The sequence below is a fragment of the Bombina bombina genome, chromosome 3, assembly GCF_027579735.1.
Source record: "Bombina bombina isolate aBomBom1 chromosome 3, aBomBom1.pri, whole genome shotgun sequence".
NCBI classification, from domain to species: Eukaryota; Metazoa; Chordata; class Amphibia; order Anura; family Bombinatoridae; genus Bombina; species Bombina bombina.
In genome coordinates this window covers 568,525,411-568,548,971 of record NC_069501.1, presented here as the reverse complement: position 1 = coordinate 568,548,971, position 23,561 = coordinate 568,525,411, and the positions used below count along the sequence as shown (strand labels likewise).

The 23,561-nt window shown below is 36.6% G+C and overlaps 1 long non-coding RNA gene across 1 annotated transcript in view; it reads right to left on the bottom strand.

Annotated features, from left to right (window-relative positions):
• LOC128653692 (uncharacterized) overlaps positions 1–22,927 on the bottom strand; it is a 112,063-nt gene extending 89,136 nt beyond the window's left edge. The window contains exons 1-4 of the long non-coding RNA XR_008401385.1: positions 22,903–22,927; positions 20,378–20,499; positions 18,778–18,914; positions 119–213 (exon numbers count right to left, since the gene is read on the bottom strand). This is a non-coding gene — a long non-coding RNA (uncharacterized LOC128653692). The remainder of the gene's footprint in view (positions 1–118; positions 214–18,777; positions 18,915–20,377; positions 20,500–22,902) is intronic.
• Positions 22,928–23,561: the final 634 nt, after the last annotated feature.

The following is a 23,561-nucleotide window of genomic DNA, read 5'->3' as shown; positions in this document are numbered from 1 at the left end:
AGGAAAGATTGAGAAGCAATTAATTAAGTCATTTTGTTGTTTCATTGTGTTATATGAAAGCTTTGGGCAGTTGAAGTAATGTGTGTAGAATAGGTGTAGAATAGGTTAGGAAACGTACCTTTAATGACAGTGACGTCTCACTTCCCTTGCCATCCTGCAGATTTCACACCAGCCACAGAAACACATCATAAGGGCATCATTACATACAGTTCCCTGGAGTAGACAGGTAAACACTGTGTAAACATATTTAAGCTCCTAACAGAAAGATGTATTTTAATTCTTATCAAATGATATGTCTACAAATAAATATTCCTTGATTGTTAATTTTGCAGGAAAAAAATCTCAATAAAGTTTTCTAAAGTTTTTTTCTTAAACAACCAAAGCTTGTCACTGAAAACTATTTGTTTTATTGTGCTTAAAATTTTAATTTCAAATCCCAAATTGAAAAAAAAACAACAACAAAAAAATCTTGAATTTTAATACATATGTATTGGATAACCATTTTGGGATATTTTCTGTTATAACTCTACCACACCAGTTTAGGCAACAGGAGTGTGTATATGAAAAAATGCTTTACTAATTAAAACAAACTTTATTGAAATACAGATTAAAACAAAATACTAATAATAATTAATAAAATTATAAAAAACAATATTTAATAAAATGCACTGTGACTTTACTTGGTTTTCATTTAAGAGGTCAATATGCTAAACAGTGGAGTTATAACAGGAAAGGCATTTTTGGTAAAGTGTGATAATTTCTTTTATTATTTTTTGGCAAAACTAGCAAATGAAAAGGAGGCAACAATTAAATGATTAAAAAGGAATAAAATAGTGGTTTACTAAGAAATAACATAATTTATGTAAGAACTTACCTGATAAATTAATTTCTTTTATGGTGGCGAGAGTCCATGAGCTTGTTACTGATGGAATATACATTCCTACCAGGAGGGGGCAAAGTTTCCCAAACCTTAAATGCACTCATACATCAGTTTAGCGTATTTTCTTTTCTTTCGATAGTAAATACTTTCTAGTAAATACTTTCTACAATTTGAAGGTACGGCATTGGGCACAAAGTTTGCACCAAGTTATGCTAATCTTTTTATGGTGAGCTGGGAGATGAATTTTCTCTCCACCTCTGCTTTTGGTGCAAACCTCATGCTGTATAAAAGATATATCGATGATATAATAATAATTTGGAGAGGTACAGAAAATAACCTAAATAATTTCTTTCAGTCAATGAATAATAATGATCAAGGTTTAAATTTCACCTATAATGTCAGTCGCACCAAAATAGCCTTTTTATATTTAGATATCTCAATAATGGATGGGGGATTTGGAACAAACAGTTATTACAAAACTGTAGACCCTAATAATTATATACATAAGGTAAGTTGCCATCATAGAACCCAGAAAGCTAATATTCTAGTAAGTCTAGAATATAATATTCTAGTAAGTCTGACAGTGTTGGAATCTGCTTAATTTTGCAAATTTAGAGACTCAACGATTATTGTCTTATTTTGAAATAGACCATTGTAGTGTGTTTAATCCAGATACTCCAATATTTGTATTTTAACATTTGACAGTAAAATTTGTTTTATTTTTTTGGCTCCCTTTCTACGGATCTACCTATGTGTTTAAGTGTGTGCCAAATAGTGGTTTTATTTTTTATTTATCTTTGGATTACACTGTATACCAACCACTAGGGCACCCCCTGCACTCCCTTAAGGAATATGAGTGTATGGGTTATAGATGGAACCATAATTTGATGAATAAGGCAGTTCTATACCTATCTCATTGATATACACTTCATATATTTTACCTTTTCTGAATAAGTAACTGGTATTTTAAAAGGATTAAAATCCTTTGGGCCATTAATTTCTGTGTGGATACATACACGGCGTGAAGCCCTACAAAGGATAAACATGTTTTCAGCCTGGCCCAATGGTTTCTATGGCAAAAAAAAAAACTATTGCCAACCTTGCGATTTCATTTGACTTTTTCCAAATAAATAACTGGTATTTCAAATGGCTTAAAAATCCTTTGGGCCACTCTTTACTGTGTGGATATATACCAGGAGTGAGTCCCTTCATAGGATAAATATTTTCTTAGCCTGGCCCAATGCTTTTTGTAGCAAACAAACTGGTGCCAACGTTGCCATCTCATATATTTTTAAATTTCTAAATAAGTAACTAGTATTTTAAAAGGGTTAAAATCCTTTGGACCACTCACTTTTTTGTGGATATATACAGGGCGTGAACCTCTCCATAGAATAAACATGTTATCACCCTGGCCCAACGCTTTTTGAAGCAAACTGGTGACAACCTTGTCACCCCATATATTTTACCTTTTTCTAAAAAGGAATCAGATATTTTAAAAGGGTTAAAATCCTTTGGGCCCTCATTACTGTGTGGATATATACAAGGAGTGAGACCCTTCATATACAAGGAGTGAGCCCCTTCATAGAATAAACATGTTTTCAGCCTGGCCCAAAACTTTTTGTAGAAAACAAACTTGTGCCAACGTGGTCATCTCATACATTTACCTATTCTGAATAAGTAACTGGTATTTTGAAAGGGTAAAAATACTTTGGGCCACTCATTTCTGTGTGGATATATACAGAATGTGAGCCCCATCATAGGAGAGACATGTTTTCAGCCTGGCCCAACGCTATTTATGGCAAATAAACTGGTGCCAACCTTGCCACTTTATATATTTTACCTTTTCTAAGTAAGTAAATAGTATTTTAAAATGGTTAAAATCCTTTGGGCCACTGATTTCTGTGTGGTTATATAGGGCGTGAGCCCCTTTGTACAATCCAAGTGTTTTCAGACTGTCCCAACGATTTATATGGCAAAGAAACCCTTTAAATAGCAGTAACTTATTTAGAAAAAAATAAAATATGTGATTTGACAAGGTCGGCACCAGTTTGTTTGTCATAAAAAGCGTTGGGCCAGGCTGAAAATATGTCTGTGCTATAAATGGGCTCATGCCCTGTATATATCCACACAAAAATGAGTGGCCCACAGGATTTTAACCCTTTTAAAATACCACTTATTCAGAAAAGGTAAAATATATGAAGTAGCAAGGTTGTCACCAATTTGTTTGCCATAAAGAGCATTGGACAAGGCTGATAACATGTCTGTCCCATGAAGAGGCTCACTCATTGTATATTCCACACATAAATGAGTGGCGCAAAGGATTTTAACCCTTTTATAATATCAGTTACTTATTAGAAACAATCAAAATTATGCCCTGTTTGCCATCTGATTATTGCGAAATAAGTTTTTTTTTTTTATAAAATTTAATTTTGTTTAGGTTTTTGGAAAGTGTATTATTTTATTTAAAATGAAAATAATGCTAGATATCTTTATTTTGCAAATTGAAATCAGTTGCAGAATAAGAAGCTGACTGAATAAGAAGACAACTTCAGCCTTGTACATTTTGCAGCTTTCTTGTTCTTAATGTTCATTCACAGTGGTTACCTTATAAATGACAGTCACAGTAGTTACCTTATAAGTGACAGTCACAGTGGTTACCTTATAAATGACAGTCACAGTAGTTACCTTATAAGTGACAATCACAGTGGTTACCTCATAAATGACAGTCACAGTAATTACCTTATAAGTGACAATCACAGTGGTTACCTTATAAATGACAGTCACAGTGATTACCTTATAAATGACAGTCACAGTGGTTACCTTATAAATGACAGTCACAGTGGTTACCTTATAAGTGACAGTCACAGTGGTTACTTTATAAATGACAGTCACAGAGATTACCTTATAAATGACAGTCACAGTGATTACTTTATAAATGACAGTCACAGTGATTACCTTATAAATGATAGTCACAGTGATTACCTTATAAATGACAGTCACAGGGGTTACCTTATAAATGACAGTCACATGGGTTACCTTATAAATGACAGTCACAGCGGTTACCTTATAAATGACAATCACAGTGATTACCTAATATAAGTGACAGTCACAGTGATTTCCTTATAAATGACAATCAGCATAAACCACTGTGAGTGAACATTAAGAACAAGAAAGCTGCAAAATGTTTCGTTTTCAGAATGATTGTCTAAAGGTTGTTTGTTACATTAAAGTTGATTAAAAAATAAAATAAAAAAAACTTTGAGTGGAGGTCACATGTTTCCTGTCTAGAGTGGAGCTCCAGTCTGCAGCCAGACTACTTTACTACTTTGTAGACTTCCCGAGGAGGATGCTGACTTTACACCAACTTGAACAGGCAGAAACTCTGGATGTCTGGCTGGTACAGACTGGAAAGGTTCTCTCTTTAATAGAGGCCAAGCCTAAAGAGCTCTGAAAAAAGCACAGAGTTTTAAGATATTGATTGGTAACCCCGCCTCTTGAGGATTCCAAAGTCCTTGTGCTGTCAGAGACCCCCAGACAGACCCAACCTGTGAGACTTTTATCTGTAGTGATCACAGTCCAGGTAGGACGAACAAAGGTGGCCCCTTGAACAATAAGGTGATGGTTTAACCACCAAGTCAGAGAGAGTTGAGTGTTGGGATTTAAGAATATCAGTTGTGATATCTGAGTATAATCCCTGCACCACTGGTGCAACATGCAAAGCTGAAGAGGTCTTATATGAAAACGAGCAAAGGGAATGCTTCCGATGCTGCAATCATGAGACCTAAAACTTCAACAAGCAAAAACCAATTTCAATTGTCTCTTTTCTGTTAGGGATAGAGTCATGGACACTGAATCTATCTGGAAACCTAAAAAGGTGACCTTTTTGGTAAATTGATCCTCCAACCATGTCTTTGAAGAAAAAACAATAGTTGTTTTGTGTGAGATTCTGCTAAATGAACAGATTGAGCTAGTACCAAGATATCGTCCAAATAAGGAAACACCGCAATACCCTGCTCTCTGATTACAGATAGAAGGGCACCGAGAACCTTTGAGAACATTCTTGGTGCTGTTGCTAGGCCAAATGGAAGAGCAACAAATTGGTAATGCTTGTTTTGAAAAGAGAATCTCAGAAATCGATAATAATCTGGATGAATTGGAATGTGAAGGTTAGCCTATTGTGGACATGAAGTGACCTTGCTGAACAAAAGGCTGAATAGTCCTTATAGTCACCATCTTGAAAGTTGGGACTCTCACAAACCAATTTAAAGTTTTCAGATCCAAAATTGGTCTGAAAGAATTTTCCTCCCCAATCCCTGTTCCTGCCTAGGAACTTGGACAATTGCCCCTGAAAGTTCTAAATCTGAAAAACATTTTAGAAATGCTTGGGCTTTTACTGGGTTTTTGGTACATGGGTGAGAAAGAATCTTACCATGGGAGGTCTTATTCTGAAACCTATTCGATACCCTTGAGAAATATTTTGAATTCACTGATTTTGGACAGAGTCTGTCCAAATTCTTTGTAATAGTTTTATCTACCCCCCACCAGAAGAACTGGTTTCAGGGCTGCACCTTCATGCAGGTTTAGGGGTGGGATTTGTTTTCTTATAAGGCTTGGATTTATTCCAATTTGGAGATGGTCTCCAATTAGAGCCAGATGCTTTAGGGGAAGGAGTAGTTTTCTGTTCTCTATTCTGACAAAAGGAACGAAACGATTGGGAGCTTTAAATTTACCCTTAGATTTCTTGTCTTGGGGCAGAAAAACTCCCTTACCCCCATTAATAGTGGAGATAATAGAATCCAATTGGGAACCAAAAAGAGTTTTACCCTGAAAACAAAGAGATAACAATCTAGTTTTAGACGCCATGGGGCCGATTTAACAATGTCCGCCGCACAACGATAAATGCCGACAGCACATGCTGTCGGCATTTATTATTGCACAAGCATTACTAGTGAAATGCTTGTGCAATGGCGCCCCCTGAAAATTTGCAGACAATCGGCTGCTAGCAGGGGGTGTAAATCAACCCTATCGTATCCGATCGGGTTGATTGCTGTCCGCTGCCTCAGAGGTAGCAGACGAGTTAAGGAGCAGCGGTCTTAAGACCGCTGCTTCTTAACTCCTATTTCTCGCGAGCCTGAAAGTTAGCATGGAAACAGATACATTTAGCTGCATTCAGGCCCCCATGTCAGCATCCCAAGATTTAAGCCATAAAGCTCTTCTAGTTAAAACAGCTAAATACAAATATTTGACATTGATCTGCATAACATCAAATATTGCATCACAAATAAAATGATTTGCATGTTGAAGTAAACCAATAAAGTTAGATAATTCAGAATCTGAAGACAACTGCTGTGCTAAACTGTCCAACCAAAAAGTAGAAGCAGCAGCAACATCAACCATAGATATCACTGGTCTAAGAATATAGCCAGTATGTAAATATGCCCTTCTTAGATACGATTCAAGCTTACTATCTAAAGGATCCTTAAAAGAAGTACTATCTTCGATAGGAATAGTAGTATGTTTGGCAAGAGTGGAAATAGACCCATCAACCTTAGGGACTGTTTCCCAAAGCTCTAGATTAGCCACAGGTAAATTATACAATTTCTTAAACCTAGAAAAGGGTTAAAAGAGGTACCAGGTTTAGACCATTCTTTAACAATCACATTAGAGATAGCGTCTGGAATAGGAAAAACTTCAAGAGTAATAACAGTAGTCTTAAATACAGAATTTAAACGATTACTAGATTTATCATCAGGAGGTTTAGTCTCCTTATTACCCATAGTAAATAATACTTCCTTTAAAAGAGAGTGAATATGCTCAATTTTAAACAAAAAAGTAGATTTGTTCATTTTTGTCTCTGATGTTGGATCCTCTGAATCAATGGAACCCCTATCAGTAGAAGATACGTCAGTATGCTGTTGGTCAGTACAAAATTCACTAGTTTTATGAAAAGTGTGTAAAGCCCTCTTATGTTTATTTGAAGGCGTTATAGCAGTCATAGCCTTTTCTATAGCTGCAGCAATAAAATCTTTCATATCTGCAGGAATACCCGTTACACGAGATTGCGATGGAATAACAGTGGATGTATTTGTACTCATAGAAACATTATCAGCATGTAATACATTTTCCACACAGGTGCCACATAATTGACCTGAAGAAATAAGATCAGCTTGTTTACAACAAACATACTAAGCTTTGGTAGAATTGTGTTCAGGCAGCTTAGTTCCTATGGTAGCATCAGAGGCAGGGTGAGTTTGAGATATCATTTTAAAATGTAAAAAAAGAAAAAAAACATTAAATAGCAAAATATCAAATGTCCTCAAATATAGCGATTATCAGGAATGGTAAATAGTTTCTTATGATTAAAAGATGTTTAAGATAAATATCAAGGGGGCATGTCTAGGCAGCGTGCGGGAGCAGCCGTATCTTCAGAAGCTCCGGGCGAAAACTGGACAATCCACCAATCAATACCAGCTTTAGGCAGCATTTTTGGCGAAAGAAGCATATTTACCACTGTATATTCAATACCACATCATATAACACCAGACTTGCTAGCACTATGACCCTAGAGAGCTGAACTAGACCATCGAGGCCAATGGTGGCGGCCTAATTACAAGACCTTGGCACCCTCCCAGGTTATCCGGGTAAGATAGTCTAACTTAGCAATATCTGTAGAGGTAGTATTAGTCTATCAATTTACGGCCTCCTTTCACTTACTTTGGACTATCATTGCTGTACCTAATGGAAAGACACAGATCGGACTAATAAAGGCAGTCGACGCATGGGAGCAAAGGATTAAGATGCTGATATCTCAGCACTTCCAAGGCTTACAGAAAAGTATACAAGCCGTGCTGACACAGATTGAACATCAGCAATCAGACAGGGATAAACCTCTGCAGAATTCGAATCCTGAAACGCCACTAGTGCAAAAGCGCATACAGTCTCTAGATCGGCGAAACATGCAACAGGTCTTCCCACATGGCGCACATTACATAGAGCCCACTGTACTTCTGCCGATTCCTATGAGAAGGGACTGCATAAAGCTAACTAAACCGCGCGTCTACCAGCTGAAGGGTGCGGAAGAACAAATAGCCACCACTGGGCATAGCGGTCAGGTAACCCTGCCAGAGAGGAAACAACCTACTACTGGATACGGAAATATTATAAGGGTTTTAATCTTGGGTGTTGCGGTCCAGAGCTGAAGGGGAACTTCGTGACCAGAATAGGGTCTCACCAAAATCGTGTTACCAACAAAATTATTCTCTGTTGAGATGGCATGCAAACTCACTTGAAGACCCCATACATGGAAACTTACTAAAAAAAAGCTGGCATTGGATGAGGGTAATATAGGAAACGGACAAACCCCACAGGCTTTACCAGATTTATTTCCTGTAAATATACAACATGATAATTCTCAAAGCTCTTTGCACTTCATATATGGTATGGACTGGTCTGGACATTTTTATTTTCATTTAATTTTTTGTTCTCACATATGGGTATATATACGTAGTAGACACTACTAGTTTTTCTCTTTATAGCCCCCACATCTCAAACACTGTATTTATGTTAAGTGGTGTATACATGTAGATCCCCTGCTGGGGTAGTCATGTTTTTTCTATCAGACACCGTCTCAGAAGCCTTATTAGACTATTACAAGCAGTAGTTAGGAAATAACCCTTATGAGTCAGAGCTGACATATAGATTGCTAAATATCTACTCTATAAGTCCCTTACCCCAAACACAGTTTTAGTATGATTAGTATGATATAGACCATTATTATGTTCAATAAGTGTCATGAATGTATACATAGGAATCCTCAGATGGAGTAGCTATATTTCTTAACCAGACACCATCACAGAAGTACTGTCAGATCCTGACAAACAGAAGCCAGGAAATGTTCCTTAATAAACTAGAGCCAGTGTGTATTTTACTTTACATCTCTTTTCCTTTTACTTATTGATCTGAGCAAGATGACGTGCTTTTAGCGGCCAGGGAAGCACGTTCGCAATACCCTAAAGGGGATAATATACAATGGACAGGAGGAGAGAGGTGTCATATATAAAGGTATACACAAGCTCATGACCCGTAATCTAGAATTTTTGTGTTTGAAATGTAAGCTTATTTCTGACAGGATATTAACATCTAAGCCTCCAATACATTACCCACTGTGGCTATAGCACACAATTGAATAGTTCAGCTGTCATATCACCGATATCATGATTTCCTTACAAGCCTGCTATATTTGTGATATATACTTGTAATGTTGTGCTCCCTAGAACTGTTGTTAAGATTTAATTTATATTATAAGATTATATTTAGAACATAAATATGACTTATAATACCCCTTAGCAATTTCTAACAAGTAATTAACGGTGCAGAATTTCACTCACTAATCTGCTCTAGATCTAGAATAACAACCTATGATCCCCTCCTGAGAAGGGCTACATGGTTTGACAATCCATTTGAACCCCTACACCTTTTTAAAATTCCAGGCAGAGGGTATTTGCCTTTTATTAGTTGTGTGTTTAAAAGGTAGGCATACCTCTGACAGGATCAGTTAAGCCTTACATTTAGTACCCACTGGGGCTAGGGCACAAAATCAAATAGTTCAGCCACCATACCACTGTTATCATGTTTTCTCTCAACCTGTTCTATTGATATATACACTTGATATGTTATAGTTACCTGACCTGTTGTTAGGATTTAATATATCTCATTAGTTTCTACCTATAACATAAATATGTGTCATAACCCCCTTAGAAAGCTCCGCAAGTAATTATAGGCATAGAATTTTTTCTTACTATTCCGCTCTTGAAATATAACTTTCTGATCCCATAAGCATAGCCTTTCCTCCCAAGATATAACCTGAGGTCTAGTAGTCCTCACAACCTCCTATCCCACCCAATCATCCTGATAAAACATATTAGCCCTATAAACTACTACTTCATTTTGAGCATCAGAGGCCTCACAAGTTATATTATATTTATAGGGGGCCCCTACTGTGCTCTGAATACATGATATAGTTCTTTTTGGTTTTGGCCCCTAAAGTTTACACACAAGAGCATAATATGTATATCCTATAAAAACAAGAAAACTCAGGTTCACTGTTTGGGAAACAAAAGTGGTCCCCTACTGTTCATGATAGTCTTCTGTAAATTAATCTTTTTTTCCTAACATCACGAGGTCCACAAGTGGCCTCATAGATCATTTAGAAGACTTATAGTTTAAATGGCAAAGATGAAGTTCACTACCTGTTCTATTCAATGCTTTATAACTATGCAATGTAAAACTTGACCAACTAATATTGGATGTATATTTAGAAACAATTTATTTTCTGTATAGATTGTACTGAAATGCATTGATTGTAAGCCGTTAACTGAACCTGAATAAAAATTATTAAAAAAAAAAGAAGATAAATATCAAAAGATATAAAAGCAAGAGTTATAGCTCTCTAGAAAATAATAAGAGCATAGAGAAAAGTGGGAGCGGCTATTTAAACTAAAATAAAAAGCGCAAAAATTTAAGCGCCAAAAAAAGTTGCAACATTGATGACGTCATAAAATGACGTAATTTGCGTCATCGCGAGCGCAATTTTGATCGCAAAATTTAAAAATGTAACCTCCATGATTGTGGAGATAACCAGAGCCCAAAGGTAAGTATTTTAAAATAAATAAATAAATCTACAGACCGTTTGTTCCAACATGATAAAAAACATGACCCACACAGGGATTCAAATTCTCAACTGTCCGCTTGCAAGGTAAGCAAGTTTGCCACTTAGCTACATCAGCACAGCAAATTCCCCAATAAACACAATTTCCATTCTGATGCTATATAGACTGCTGAAAGGAAATAAAACAGACCTGTCTCAAGGTTAATATATACAATATACATTAAAAACTTAAAGTGCCTTCCATAGCTGAGAGTGTCTTTAAAACAATTTATACTTACCATAAGACACCCATCCACATATAGCAGACAGCCAAACCAGTACTGAAACATATCAGCAGAGGTAATGGTATAGGAGTATAATGTCGATCTGCAAAGGGAGGTTGCAGATAAATCCCTGTAATCGAATTTACAGAGAGCCTTAGAATAGATTTCCCATAGGTGAAAACATGGTATCATCAGGCAATACTCCCTTCACATCCCTCAGACAAACACTGTACTTAGACAGGAACTGGGTTTCAATATTCTTAGAAGCGCCTTTTACTGAAGAATCAAGCACATCTTGCTTCACCATCTCCTAAGGAGGCAAAGTTTATAAAACTGAGTGAGGTGGGAGGTGTATTTATTGGCATTTGAGGTTTGGGAAACCATCAATAACAAGCTTGTGGACTCTCACCACCTATATTAAATGAAATTAATAATAGTAATGTAGTTTATTGAATCAACAACATCTTTTCAGGCACTGAACTGCTCTTTGGAGAACGAATGAAGGTGTTGCAGGCAGGTTTAATCTGGTATTCAGATATCCAGAAGAATGTAGCAATGATGATTAATTGACTGCTTATAGTTTTTCTACATTTAATAAGGATTTTGAACTGAATGAGTAAAGAGAAAGCGTATGCCTTCTGGACAGGAAGTTTTGACATTTCCTAAAGTTAACAGTAACTTGTGTTGCAACTAAGCTAACGGTTTCTTAAAACATACTAACATTTCTAACAAGCGCTTTTATACATAGTGGCCAACATTTAAAAACATTTCAAGGAAACTTTGAAGCAGAGCAACCAAGCAGGTTATCGAATTATTGACAACCTATTGTTCAATTGCTCCGTCCACTCAGTTCTGCAATCAAAACACACCTATTTGATAGTATTATTATACAGATTACAGTACCAAGCTTTTACACATACCCAGTATCTGGAACACATTATGTGCAAATGGTTATTGTTTCAACACAGCATCAAAACAAGCAGACAAATAATATGTGAACCTAAATACACACAGAGAGACGTGCAATCACAGGAACGAACAACCAGCTCAATACCATTGTTAGCCTGTTCTATGGTGATTTACCACCTGGGTGTAGCTTTTTTAGCCCAGTAATGCTTTTCACAGAGTAGCACTTTCCCATAGTACAGTGAGTGCAGAATTATTAGGCAAATGAGTATTTTGACCACATCATCCTCTTTATGCATGTTGTCTTACTCCAAGCTGTATAGGCTCGAAAGCCTACTACCAATTAAGCATATTAGGTGATGTGCATCTCTGTAATGAGAAGGGGTGTGGTCAAATGACATCAACACCCTATATCAGGTGTGCATAATTATTAGGCAACTTCCTTTCCTTTGGCAAAATGGGTCAAAAGAAGGACTTGACAGGCTCAGAAAAGTCAAAAATAGTGAGATATCTTGCAGATGGATGCAGCACTCTTAAAATTGCAAAGCTTCTGAAGCTTGATCATCAAACTATCAAGCGTTTCATTCAAAATAGTCAACAGGGTCGCAAGAAGCGTGTGGAAAAACCAAGGCGCAAAATAACTGCCCATGAACTGAGAAAAGTCAAGCGTGCAGCTGCCAAGATGCCACTTGCCACCAGTTTGGCCATATTTCAGAGCTGCAACATCACTGGAGTGCCCAAAAGCACAAGGTGTGCAATACTCAGAGACATGGCCAAGGTAAGAAAGGCTGAAAGACGACCACCACTGAACAAGACACACAAGCTGAAACGTCAAGACTGGGCCAAGAAATATCTCAAGACTGATTTTTCTAAGGTTTTATGGACTGATGAAATGAGAGTGAGTCTTGATGGGCCAGATGGATGGGCCCGTGGCTGGAATGGTAAAGGGCAGAGAGCTCCAGTCGGACTCAGATGCCAGCAAGGTGGAGGTGGAGTACTGGTTTGGGCTGGTATCATCAAAGATGAGCTTGTGGGGCCTTTTCGGGTTGAGGATGGAGTCAAGCTCAACTCCCAGTCCTACTGACAGTTTCTGGAAGACACCTTCTTCAAGCAGTGGTACAGGAAGAAGTCTGCATCCTTCAAGAAAAACATGATTTTCATGCAGGACAATTCTCCATCACACGCGTCCAAGTACTCCACAGCGTGGCTGGCAAGAAAGGGTATAAAAGAAGAAAATCTAATGACATGGCCTCCTTGTTCACCTGATCTGAACCCCATTGAGAACCTGTGGTCCATCATCAAATGTGAGATTTACAAGGAGGGAAAACAGTACACCTCTCTGAACAGTGTCTGGGAGGCTGTGGTTGCTGCTGCACGCAATGTTGATGGTGAACAGATCAAAACACTGACAGAATCCATGGATGGCAGGCTTTTGAGTGTCCTTACAAAGAAAGGTGGCTATATTGGTCACTGATTTGTTTTTGTTTTGTTTTTGAATGTCAGAAATGTATATTTGTGAATGTTGAGATGTTATATTGGTTTCAGTGGTAAAAATAAATAATTGAAATGGGTATATATTTGTTTTTTGTTAAGTTGCCTAATAATTATGCACAGTAAAAGTCACCTGCACACACAGATATCCCCCTAAAATAGCTATAACTAAAAACAAACTAAAAACTACTTCCAAAACTATTCAGCTTTGATATTAATTAGTTTTTTGGGTTCATTGAGAACATGGTTGTTGTTCAATAATAAAATTAATCCTCAAAAATACAACTTGCCTAATAATTCTGCACTCCCTGTATATCAGTCTGATCCCGCCTATTACGGTCAGTCCAGCGTCAAAATACCAGGCAATTCCTCTCTGAACAAAGAACACAGCAACCCCAGACGATCGTTTCGGCCTTCATTGGGCCTCGTCAGTGAGGTGTAGCAGTATTTCTCTAAGCAAACTGAACAAGGAGTCCACATCTGGTTGCCTCTTTTTCCCTTAGGGAGACTAAATACACACAGAGAGAAGTGCATTCACAGGAACGAACAAGTAGCTCAATACCATTGCTAGCCTGTTCTATGGCGATTTACCACCTGGGTGCAGCTTCTTTTTAGCCCAGTAATGCTTTTGATAGAGTAGAGCTTTTCTGTAGTATATCAGTCTGATCCCGCCTATTACGGTCAGTCCAGAGCCGAAATACCAGGCAATTCCTCTCTGAACAAGGAACACAGCAACCCCAGACGATCGTTTCGGCCTTCATTGGGCCTCGTCAGTGAGGTGTAGCAGTATTCCTCTAAGCACACTGAACAAGGAGTCCACATCTGGTTGCCTCTTTTTACCTTAGGGAGACTAAATACACACAGAGAAAAGTGCATTCACAGGAACGAACAAGTAGCTCAATACCATTGCTAGCCTGTTCTATGGCGATTTACCACCTGGGTGCAGCTTCTTTTTAGCCCAGTAATGCTTTTGATAGAGTAGAGCTTTTCTGTAGCATATCAGTCTGATCTCACCTATTACGGTCAGTCCAGAGCCGAAATACCAGGCAATTTCACTCTTAACAAGGAACACAGCAACTCCAAACGATTGTATATGTATGCATGTATATATATATATATATATATATATATATATATATATATATATAACTGTTTATATATGTGTACATATGTATTTATATGTGTATATATTTATTTACAGACATATTTACACATATAAGAACATAAATAAATATGTATACATATATAGACATATATATAAGTCCATTGGAGCCCTTTGCAGTTAATTTGATGAAAAACATATTTATGCAATATTAATTTTTAATAAAGTGTTATACTATGTATTTACTGTAAATATTTCACATTCCAATTCTCTACACATAGCATAATATGTTCTATGTATTTATAAACAGATATTCATATATATATATATATATATATATATATATATATATATATATATATATATATATATAATTATATATATATATATATATCACAATCATGTGTGTGTGTAATTTTATTTATATATATATATATATATCGGTATAGATATATATTGTACCAAAAATATCATTTATATATATATATATATATATATATATATATATATAAATATTTATTTATGAATACATTAAACATATTCTGCTATATGCAAAGCATTGGAATGTGAACTATTCATATTTTTATGTCAGTTTAGTGCAGAGGAGAATATATAATTGGGTTTGTTCGAGAGTAAGGTGTAATGGTTTTTTTTCCATTGACTTCTATGGGGGAATATGTGAACGCGCACACAATATTGTAAGTTCGGTTGTTTGCGCTTGTCGGGTTAGCGCAGCTGCGCAACCCAACAAGCTCAAAAAGCTTACTTCTAGTAAAGTTAACGCTTGAGTGGGAGAGTTAATTAGCGCTCCACTTGTAATCTGGCCCTATATATATATATATATATATCATTTTAATTAGAGGTAAAGCTTCCTAGACAGAACGATATTGCAAATAAAAATAATTCCTTTACTTTAGAATTTATACCAGTAAACGGAAAACAGTCTGCATTACTAGTCAAAATTTATTAAAGTGTCTCATTTTAACAAATAATAAATGTGCACATATATTTACAAAACGTTTACTTATAACAGTCATTAATTCTACCAAAAGACCATAAAAATAGAAGCATTCTTGCACTGTTGAAGTAGTTATAATGAAACATAAACTATCTCCTAATCAATTATTTGTAACTGTCCAGCTCTTATATGTTATCCCTTCGCTATATATTACACTTTTACTGGATTCTGCTGAGTGCTTAAAGACACAGAACTTAACTACCTTAGATCCACTGTCCTTAACACACACTGTAACTGGGGCTATAAAGGTTGCAGCCAATATATTTATCAAACTTGTAAACAGATAACATATAACAAACTTGACAAGTCATTGGCTAAGACAAGCCGTATTAGTGCTTGCTCCATAGGAGCTCCATAAATCTTAAAACCCAAACAAGTAAACATCTTGTCTCCTGCTCACACGAGGTACCAACTTTGACCTCCCACCTTCTCAAACAGCAAGCACACAGCCAAATGCTCTCACCACTGCTGTAAGAACAGGGAGGGAGGGCGGGAGCTTCTTCACACCTGCTGGTCTGGAAGTAAAGGGGCCACCACTTCCTACTCTTTCACCTACACCTCCCACTGACCTAACACCCTATCTATTCTGCCTTGGCCTGCCCCTCCCTCCTATTCTTTTTGTCCAGGGCTGCCTATAACACTCTGAGGGCAGAGATGCAGGGGAGGAGCTAGCTACAGTGTCAAATTACTATAAACAGGAGGAGAGACACAGCCAACACAGCTGATCTTGCAGTGTGATTATGCACAGCACCAGACTGGGACCGCTGCTCCATAACTTGTCCGCCTGCTCTGAGGCTGCGGACATCAATCCGCCCTGTACTATACGATCGGAATCTGCAGGGAGCAGCATTGCACAAGCAGTTCTGGTGAACTGCTTGTGCAATGATAAATGCCGACAGCGTATGCTGTCGGCATTTATCGATGTGCGGGGGACATGATATGCTACATCATATCATGTCCGCTCGCACTTTAATAAATCGGTCCCTTAGTGTGTTTAACTCTTGCAATGGCCTTAAAACACATAATCAAAGTTTTACTCAAGGTGCACTGAGTCCTAAGTCACCTCAAAATAAGGATAAAAATGATACTTCAAAATAAAATACCTCTGTTGAAGTGATGGTAAATTTAAAGGTTCATAAACTTACCAGTAGACCCTAAGTGACATTCACAACTACACCACTATAATCTTTTCTATAAATGTGACTTTATAGATTAAAAATATATATTTAATTCTTATGCTATTTTGTGTTCTTCCCTCCTTCCACGTTTATGTGTGACAGACAGGTGGTCCAACCAGCTCCATACTTGGGCCTAGTTTAAGACTTAGTGGTGGTATTCAGAAGGTTCCCACTGGTTCGTGTGATCCAGTTCCTAAAATTTCCCAGGTTCGCACGAACCGGTGGGTGGGCTAGGTGGGTGCGGCCATCTTCCAAAACTCGGGGCGCACTGTCCACACAGCAGCCAAGCTGAACAGCAGAGATTGTGCTTAGCAGCTCAGCTGTTGTTCTTGTGCTCCTGTGAGAGCTGTCAAAGTGCTGCATGCTGAGCAGAAGACTAAACAGGTAGGCCAATTATAAAGACACTAATAAAGGAAGCATCATGCAGCTTCTTATCTCTTACGTATATTAAAAAATATACCCCTGTTTTTATAGAACACTATATACATTTTTTGCATATGAAAGCAAAGCCATTTAGATTTAAATGTTTTAGGTGTTAAAGTTTCCACCTTTGCTCTTAGTATACATAGCTGCTATTGCTGTATGGTGTCAACAGTACCAACTGCATAAGGAAACCTGTCAATTGGCTTTGCTTTACTATAACCTAATTTTACTCCCCCCCCCCCCCCCCCTTGATTACTGCTTAACATATTTCTGTCATGTCCACTTCCAGCAGGCCATGGATCCCATATGACTGCTAGCAGTAGCAGGGCTCAAGTTATGTAGTTATGTGTCTGGGATTCCTGGGAAAAGTATATATATATATATATATATATATATATATATATATAGAGAGAGAGAGAGAGAGAGAGAGAGAGAGAGAGAGAGAGAGAGAGCAATTATGTAGATGGAGGACACTCACAGGGCTTTATACTATAAGTATTCTTTATTCATATTTACAAATTTCACATATTAGAGAATGTCGACGTTTCGGCCTATTCTGAGGCCTTCTTCAAGACAATTTCATAATCTCAATAAGTGGGAACCGCACTCTCAAGACGAACTCCCGATACTGCAAACAGAGATGTACTGTATATATATAAAAGTTCAGAGGGATTTTCATTCTCACCTCAGTAGAAAATGTGCCAGGGTGTCAGGAACATCAATATCCACGCAGAAGGTAAAGATCCGCACTCACTGGACTTTCAAGACAAAAATATTTAATGTGTACAGTGATGTTTCGGGGATCAAACCGTCCCCTTCATCAGACCAAAACCGACGGTTTGATCCCTGAAACGTCACTGTACACATTAAATCTTTTTGAATAAAATTGGCGGCGCTAAAGTGAGAGAGAGGTGTGCTAAATGTTCTGAATCTTACCACTGTGTGAGGTGGTAAAGTTTGGAAACTGGTCATAAAAACATTTAAGTCCATGCAGAATTTTTATGTTACCACCAGTTTCTAAATTGGTACTGCACGCATCTGAGATTTAGACGATTTTCGCATGTTTACTAGGAGAGCTGAAAGTTAGTCTCCGGTGGGGAGAGTGATGCTTCCCCTAACAAACAAGCAAACATTTAAAAAGATCACATTACATTAATTATAGCAGAGTATGTGAAATAAAAGGAAATGTAAATACAAAAGTATTAACATAATTTTGCTTATTAAAGTGATGGTAAACTTTCCACTTTGTATACACAGATCCAGAATGCTAGTGATATTTTAGAAGGAGTTTAATTAATCAGTTGTAACAAAGATGTGCTATAACCTGTTTAATGTAGATATGAAATTCAAATGCCCCAAGCTCCGGCCGTCCACTTCAAAACTATTTGTTTTTGTGAGCTAACGGTTTGAACTGTTCTCTAATCAGCACTCTAGCCGTACGGCACTCACATGTTTTTTGTGTGTGTACTTTTGACGTGGGTGGCGGTAGCGCTAGCGTGCATGTGTTTTGACATTTAGGCAAGCTCTACATAGGAGAAAGTGACCCGTGCGGCAAAGGTGCTGATTGGGTGATAGTGAAAAATGAGCAGGGCAGGCGAAAAAATTACATGTAAGTCAGAACTAATAATAGAATAAACATTTTTAAAAGCATTGCATGCACTGTACAAAAAATGCATCATAACCAGTGTATCAAAATATAATGAGCAAATGTTTTAACTTTGCTATCACTTTAAGGAGTTTATAATAATTTATATGAGTTTTAACATTGTAAACATGCTAAAATCAGAGAAAGTTGAGCAGTCACTGTGTGATTCCTACATGTCATATATATAAAGTGCAACATACTCACACTTATATTATAAGAAAGGCGCATATGCGTGCGTAATGCTGTAATTCCACCTGGAGCAAAGGGCAGAAGGCAGTTTTCTCCATATTTGTTGGCCACATAACATCCTAGGCATGATGGGAAGCATAAACCAAAAAGACCTAGGAGGAAAAAATTTTTTTGACATTCTTAACAGTGATGGTTCTTTATAGTCTGAATTCAGAGTTCAATTTTGTGTACCATTTGTATCTACTCTATTGTATAATCAGTGCATTTTTAATTTGTGAATCTTTTTTAATTAAATGCTTGTTATGCAGTTCAACAGTGTATGCATGTTTGTTTAACATAAGTACGCTCCCTCCATATCAGAGTTTATTACCTAAATGTTTTTAAGTAACAAAAATAAAGCCACAGTAAAAAATAACCTAATAAAATGTTCTAGTTCCTTATGTCATTATGCCACGGAATCCGTTGGCGCTCTACAAACAACTGATAATAATAATAATTATGCTTGTTGGTAACTGTGTTATATCTCTGCAAGAGGGTTAGATTTGTGCACCAGAAACACACTCATGGTGGTCCTGAGTAGCACATGGCAAGTGATTGGGGGCTATTTGCGTATGCCACTCGTAATTGGCTCTCTGGACATATCCTGCTGTGGAGAGGACAGAGTATTGTGGCGCCTGAGTGCAAGTATGACTGTGTTTACGCTATGTGCAAGGGATAAACGCATAAATACTGAGGTGAATTAATGTTATAATTAAATGCACGATCAAATTAGAACATTTTATTATTACATGAGAATGTCCTTTAAGACCCCCAGAATCATCTGATTTCTTGATTATGTAAGCAGGGAATGAACAGTTAGCAATTCAACATCTGGAAAATTATGGTCAATGTCTTTCTTTCCATCTTGTTTTTATCTAAAAGGACCAGCTTTTTTTTGTTTGATACGCTGTGCCTTAATGGGCAGTAAACTTAAAATGTAATTCCCCATATAAGGTTTGATTAATTATATGTTGTGAAATAACTTTACAATAAACGTTCATAATTTATTTTGTCTGCTTTGCCTGTCATTTATATCTGAAAATTGTTTTCCACTACTCCCAGGGATACTGGAGTGCATTCTGTGGAATTTAGAATCTTGACTTTTTAACATGCTGCACAGTGATTGTTTGATATGTGAAGGATCTCATTTATATTTGTGACTAATTGGCTTTCAGCAAATGAGACAACACTCAAGAGGATTTTACAAGCTGTGCCCCTGGGTTGCAAAACAATGTAAATGACAGGATAAATTTTAAAACTTTAATAGGACAAAAAACAACATTTTTCTTTCATGATTTTAACCAGCTTTCCAATTAACTTCTATTATGTTATTTCCTTCATACTCTTGATATCCTTTGTTGAAGAAGAGGAAATGCACTACTGGGAGCTAGCTGAACACATTGGGAGAGCCAATAACATAAGGCATATATGTGCAGCAATCAATCAGCAGTTCCTGAGCCTACCTAAGTATCCTTTTCAACAAAAAATAACCACAAAACAAATTAGATAACAGAAGTAAATTGGAAAATGGTTTAAAAATGTGTTAGATTGTTATATAACAAACAGATATACGTACAGATGCCACAGTCCTCAAAACAGTCACACATATTACTGCTCCACTCTCCTGTTGTAATCATAGCTCCAGAGGGGGTATGTCCCGGTTGCTGAGTGACCACTGACATGATGAGAATAATTTACCTGCAAGGATACATCAAGCCAAATGCTTTGTGTAAAAATCTGAAAACTTTCTAAATAGTATAGAAATACACACAGTGAGATCTGAACATGTACACCCCATAATGCAAATACTATGGACAAAAATATAGATGCAAGCTAGGAACTCCTTACACATTTATCTGCATAAGCTGCTGCAATAAAAGTGTATTCAATGATTCAAAGTACAATACATTAAATTACTACAAAAGCAGATAACAAATTTAGAACTAGAACATTTTCCAAAAGTCAAAATTAAAATTGTGTGAGTCAGAGCATAGAATTTAAAAATCAAATCTTTCCCATTTGCTTCTATGTCAACATTTCTTCATTTTCATGCAATAAGAAAAAAAGAATAAGAAATTGCAGTAGACAAGTAAAAATGTTTCCTATCTTTAACATTAAAGGGACAGTCTACTCTAGAATTGTATTGTTTAAAAAGATAGATAATCCATTTATTACCCATTCCCCACACTGTTATATTAATACACTTTTTACCTCTGTGATTACCTTATATCTAAGCCTCTGCAGACTGCCCCTTATTTCAGTTCTTTTCACAGACTTGCATTTTAGCCAATCAGTGCTGACACATAAATAACTCCAATGTTATCTATATGACAATCATGAACTGGCAGTGTCTAACTGTGAAAAACTATCAAAATGCAAAAAGTTGGACTTCAAGGGCTAAGAAATTAGCATATGAGCCTACCTAGGTTTAGCTTTCAACAAAGAATACCAAAAGAACAAAGCAAATTTGATGATAAAATTAAATTGGAAAGTGGTTTAAAATTGCATGCCCTATCTGAATTATGAAAGTTTAATTTTTAACTAGACTGTCCCTTTAAGTCTACTAGTAACTTTTTTACCTTTGGGCTAGCAACTTTTAACCCCTGATTGATAAATTGTAATGATATTTTTCCATGACCCCTGAATATATATATAACATTGTTACACAAACTTTATTGTAAACACTGCTGCCATAGCCTATTTAAGTATTCTGTCATGGAAAGGAGCTTAGTTTTAACAAAGTTTACCACAAGATAAAGGTAAAAGTATTTTTTTTTTTTTTTAAATTTGTAAACTGTACCTAAATCTTGAACTTTTACCTCCAAGTCCCTTTATGTTAAAATAATTTTTATTGAGATAACATTTTCCAACAATACATCTGTTTCATACAATAATTTACAGAGTCATTTTTCCAGACTTGGACATACAAAACTCAGTACATGTTGCTTTCAAGTTTTTACAAGCCTGTTACTGGTATCTTATATGTATGTTAAGTTTTTGAAACTGATGTCTCCCGTCTGCTATGTTTTGTTTGAAAGAAAAAAAACAGATCATCTAGTATATATCTCATTTTTGTATGCTAAGAAAAATTAAAATTAATCGAACAAAAACTAACTGAACAAATAAACTTGGCATTTGGTCTTTTAAGGTCTATTAATCAAATATCCATATAATCTCTTGTGGTTAGTTCTTCTAGTGTGTCACTCTCTTGTCAACTTCTCCGTATTTGTGGCATCCAAGTGAAGCAGGCTAAGTCTGATGCATGATCCAGTAGAACCAGATTTTGTGAAATGTGTCAGTCGTGCCCAGTATCGTTGCTGCTGTTTCATGTAAGGAGTATGTCATTTTAAATCTTTCTAATATTTCATGCCATGTCGGTACCCCTTCCTTCCAGTGTCTAGCAATACTAACCCTCGTGACCGTGCATAGTGTTCTAATGAGAGTATTAATATGTTTATTAAAATTTGGTAAGGGAGCATTTAACAATCCCTGAGGCATGGTTAACAGTATTTGCTCTTCTAAAAGAGAGCTTAAATGGGCTGATAATTTGGTCCAGATATGTGCAACTCCAGGGCATTCCCACCACATATGTATATAAGTTCCGATTGTGCTACATCCCCTGTAGCAGTTCCTATTCCCCCCCTCTGTGTAGTGGGATGTTCTAAGTGGTGTTAAGTACCATCTGAATATGACTTTGAGGCTATTCTCCCGTAAATCAGCACTAATTAGGCCTCTGTAAGAGGAGTGAAACAAGTCCTGCCACTCCTCCAAGTCCCTTTAAAAGATGTATTATGATTATTGTTTATTTATAAAGCACTACCATATTATGCGGTGCTGCTACTAAGTAAACAGTTGAGGAGTACAATAATTAGAATAGATTTACAAGTAGAATATTGATTTGCCTTACAGATAAATGAACAATTTTCTAGCATAACTAATATATCATGTCAGAATTTTTAGAATTCAAGTATAATTCATTGTGTTGAAAATGGGTATTTTGGGGATGACTAACGTGTGGTCCTAGCTTGTGTTTTTTCATGTAATGTTCTGGGAGACTTAAAACATATTACTATAAAAAAGAAGAAGAATAGAGGTACTTACTGTCCTTCCAAGTCTTGCGTGTGTGTTAGGACCGCTACTGATTCATTTTTTTAAGTGAAAAAAAGAGGAAGCCAACTTGTGCAATAGGTTGTAATAGAGATAATTGGTTTGCTGTACTTAGTGCCAGATTACAAGAGGTGCAATATTTAGTGCGCAATACAAGTTGAAAATATTTTTTTACGTGCGAGTGAAACCTGACACGTGCTAACTTAAACAGACAGTATACACCAATTTTCATATTACTGCATGTAATAGTCACTACTATAAGGAATAATATGCACAGATACTGATCTAAAAATCCAGTATAAAACCTTTTAAAAACTTACTAAGAAGCTCCTAGTTTAGCACTATTGATGAGGTTAGGCTGGGACAGCCAGTGAAAGGGTCTGGGAAAGCAGGAAGGGCAGATACTCCCCCTCCTCCCTTCCCTGTATATGAGAAGACTAATTACACAAATGGGAGCCAGTAGGAACTTTGGGCTTGGTTAGGAGTCTGAAAATCAGCACAATGTTATTAAAAAATAAGCAAAACTATACATTGTTACAAAAACACTCCCAGATGGGCTATATAAATGCATTATCTACAAAACATTTATGCAAAGAAAAATCTAGAGTATAATGTCCCTTTAAGGGCTTTGGATATCACAACCGCGTTAACTT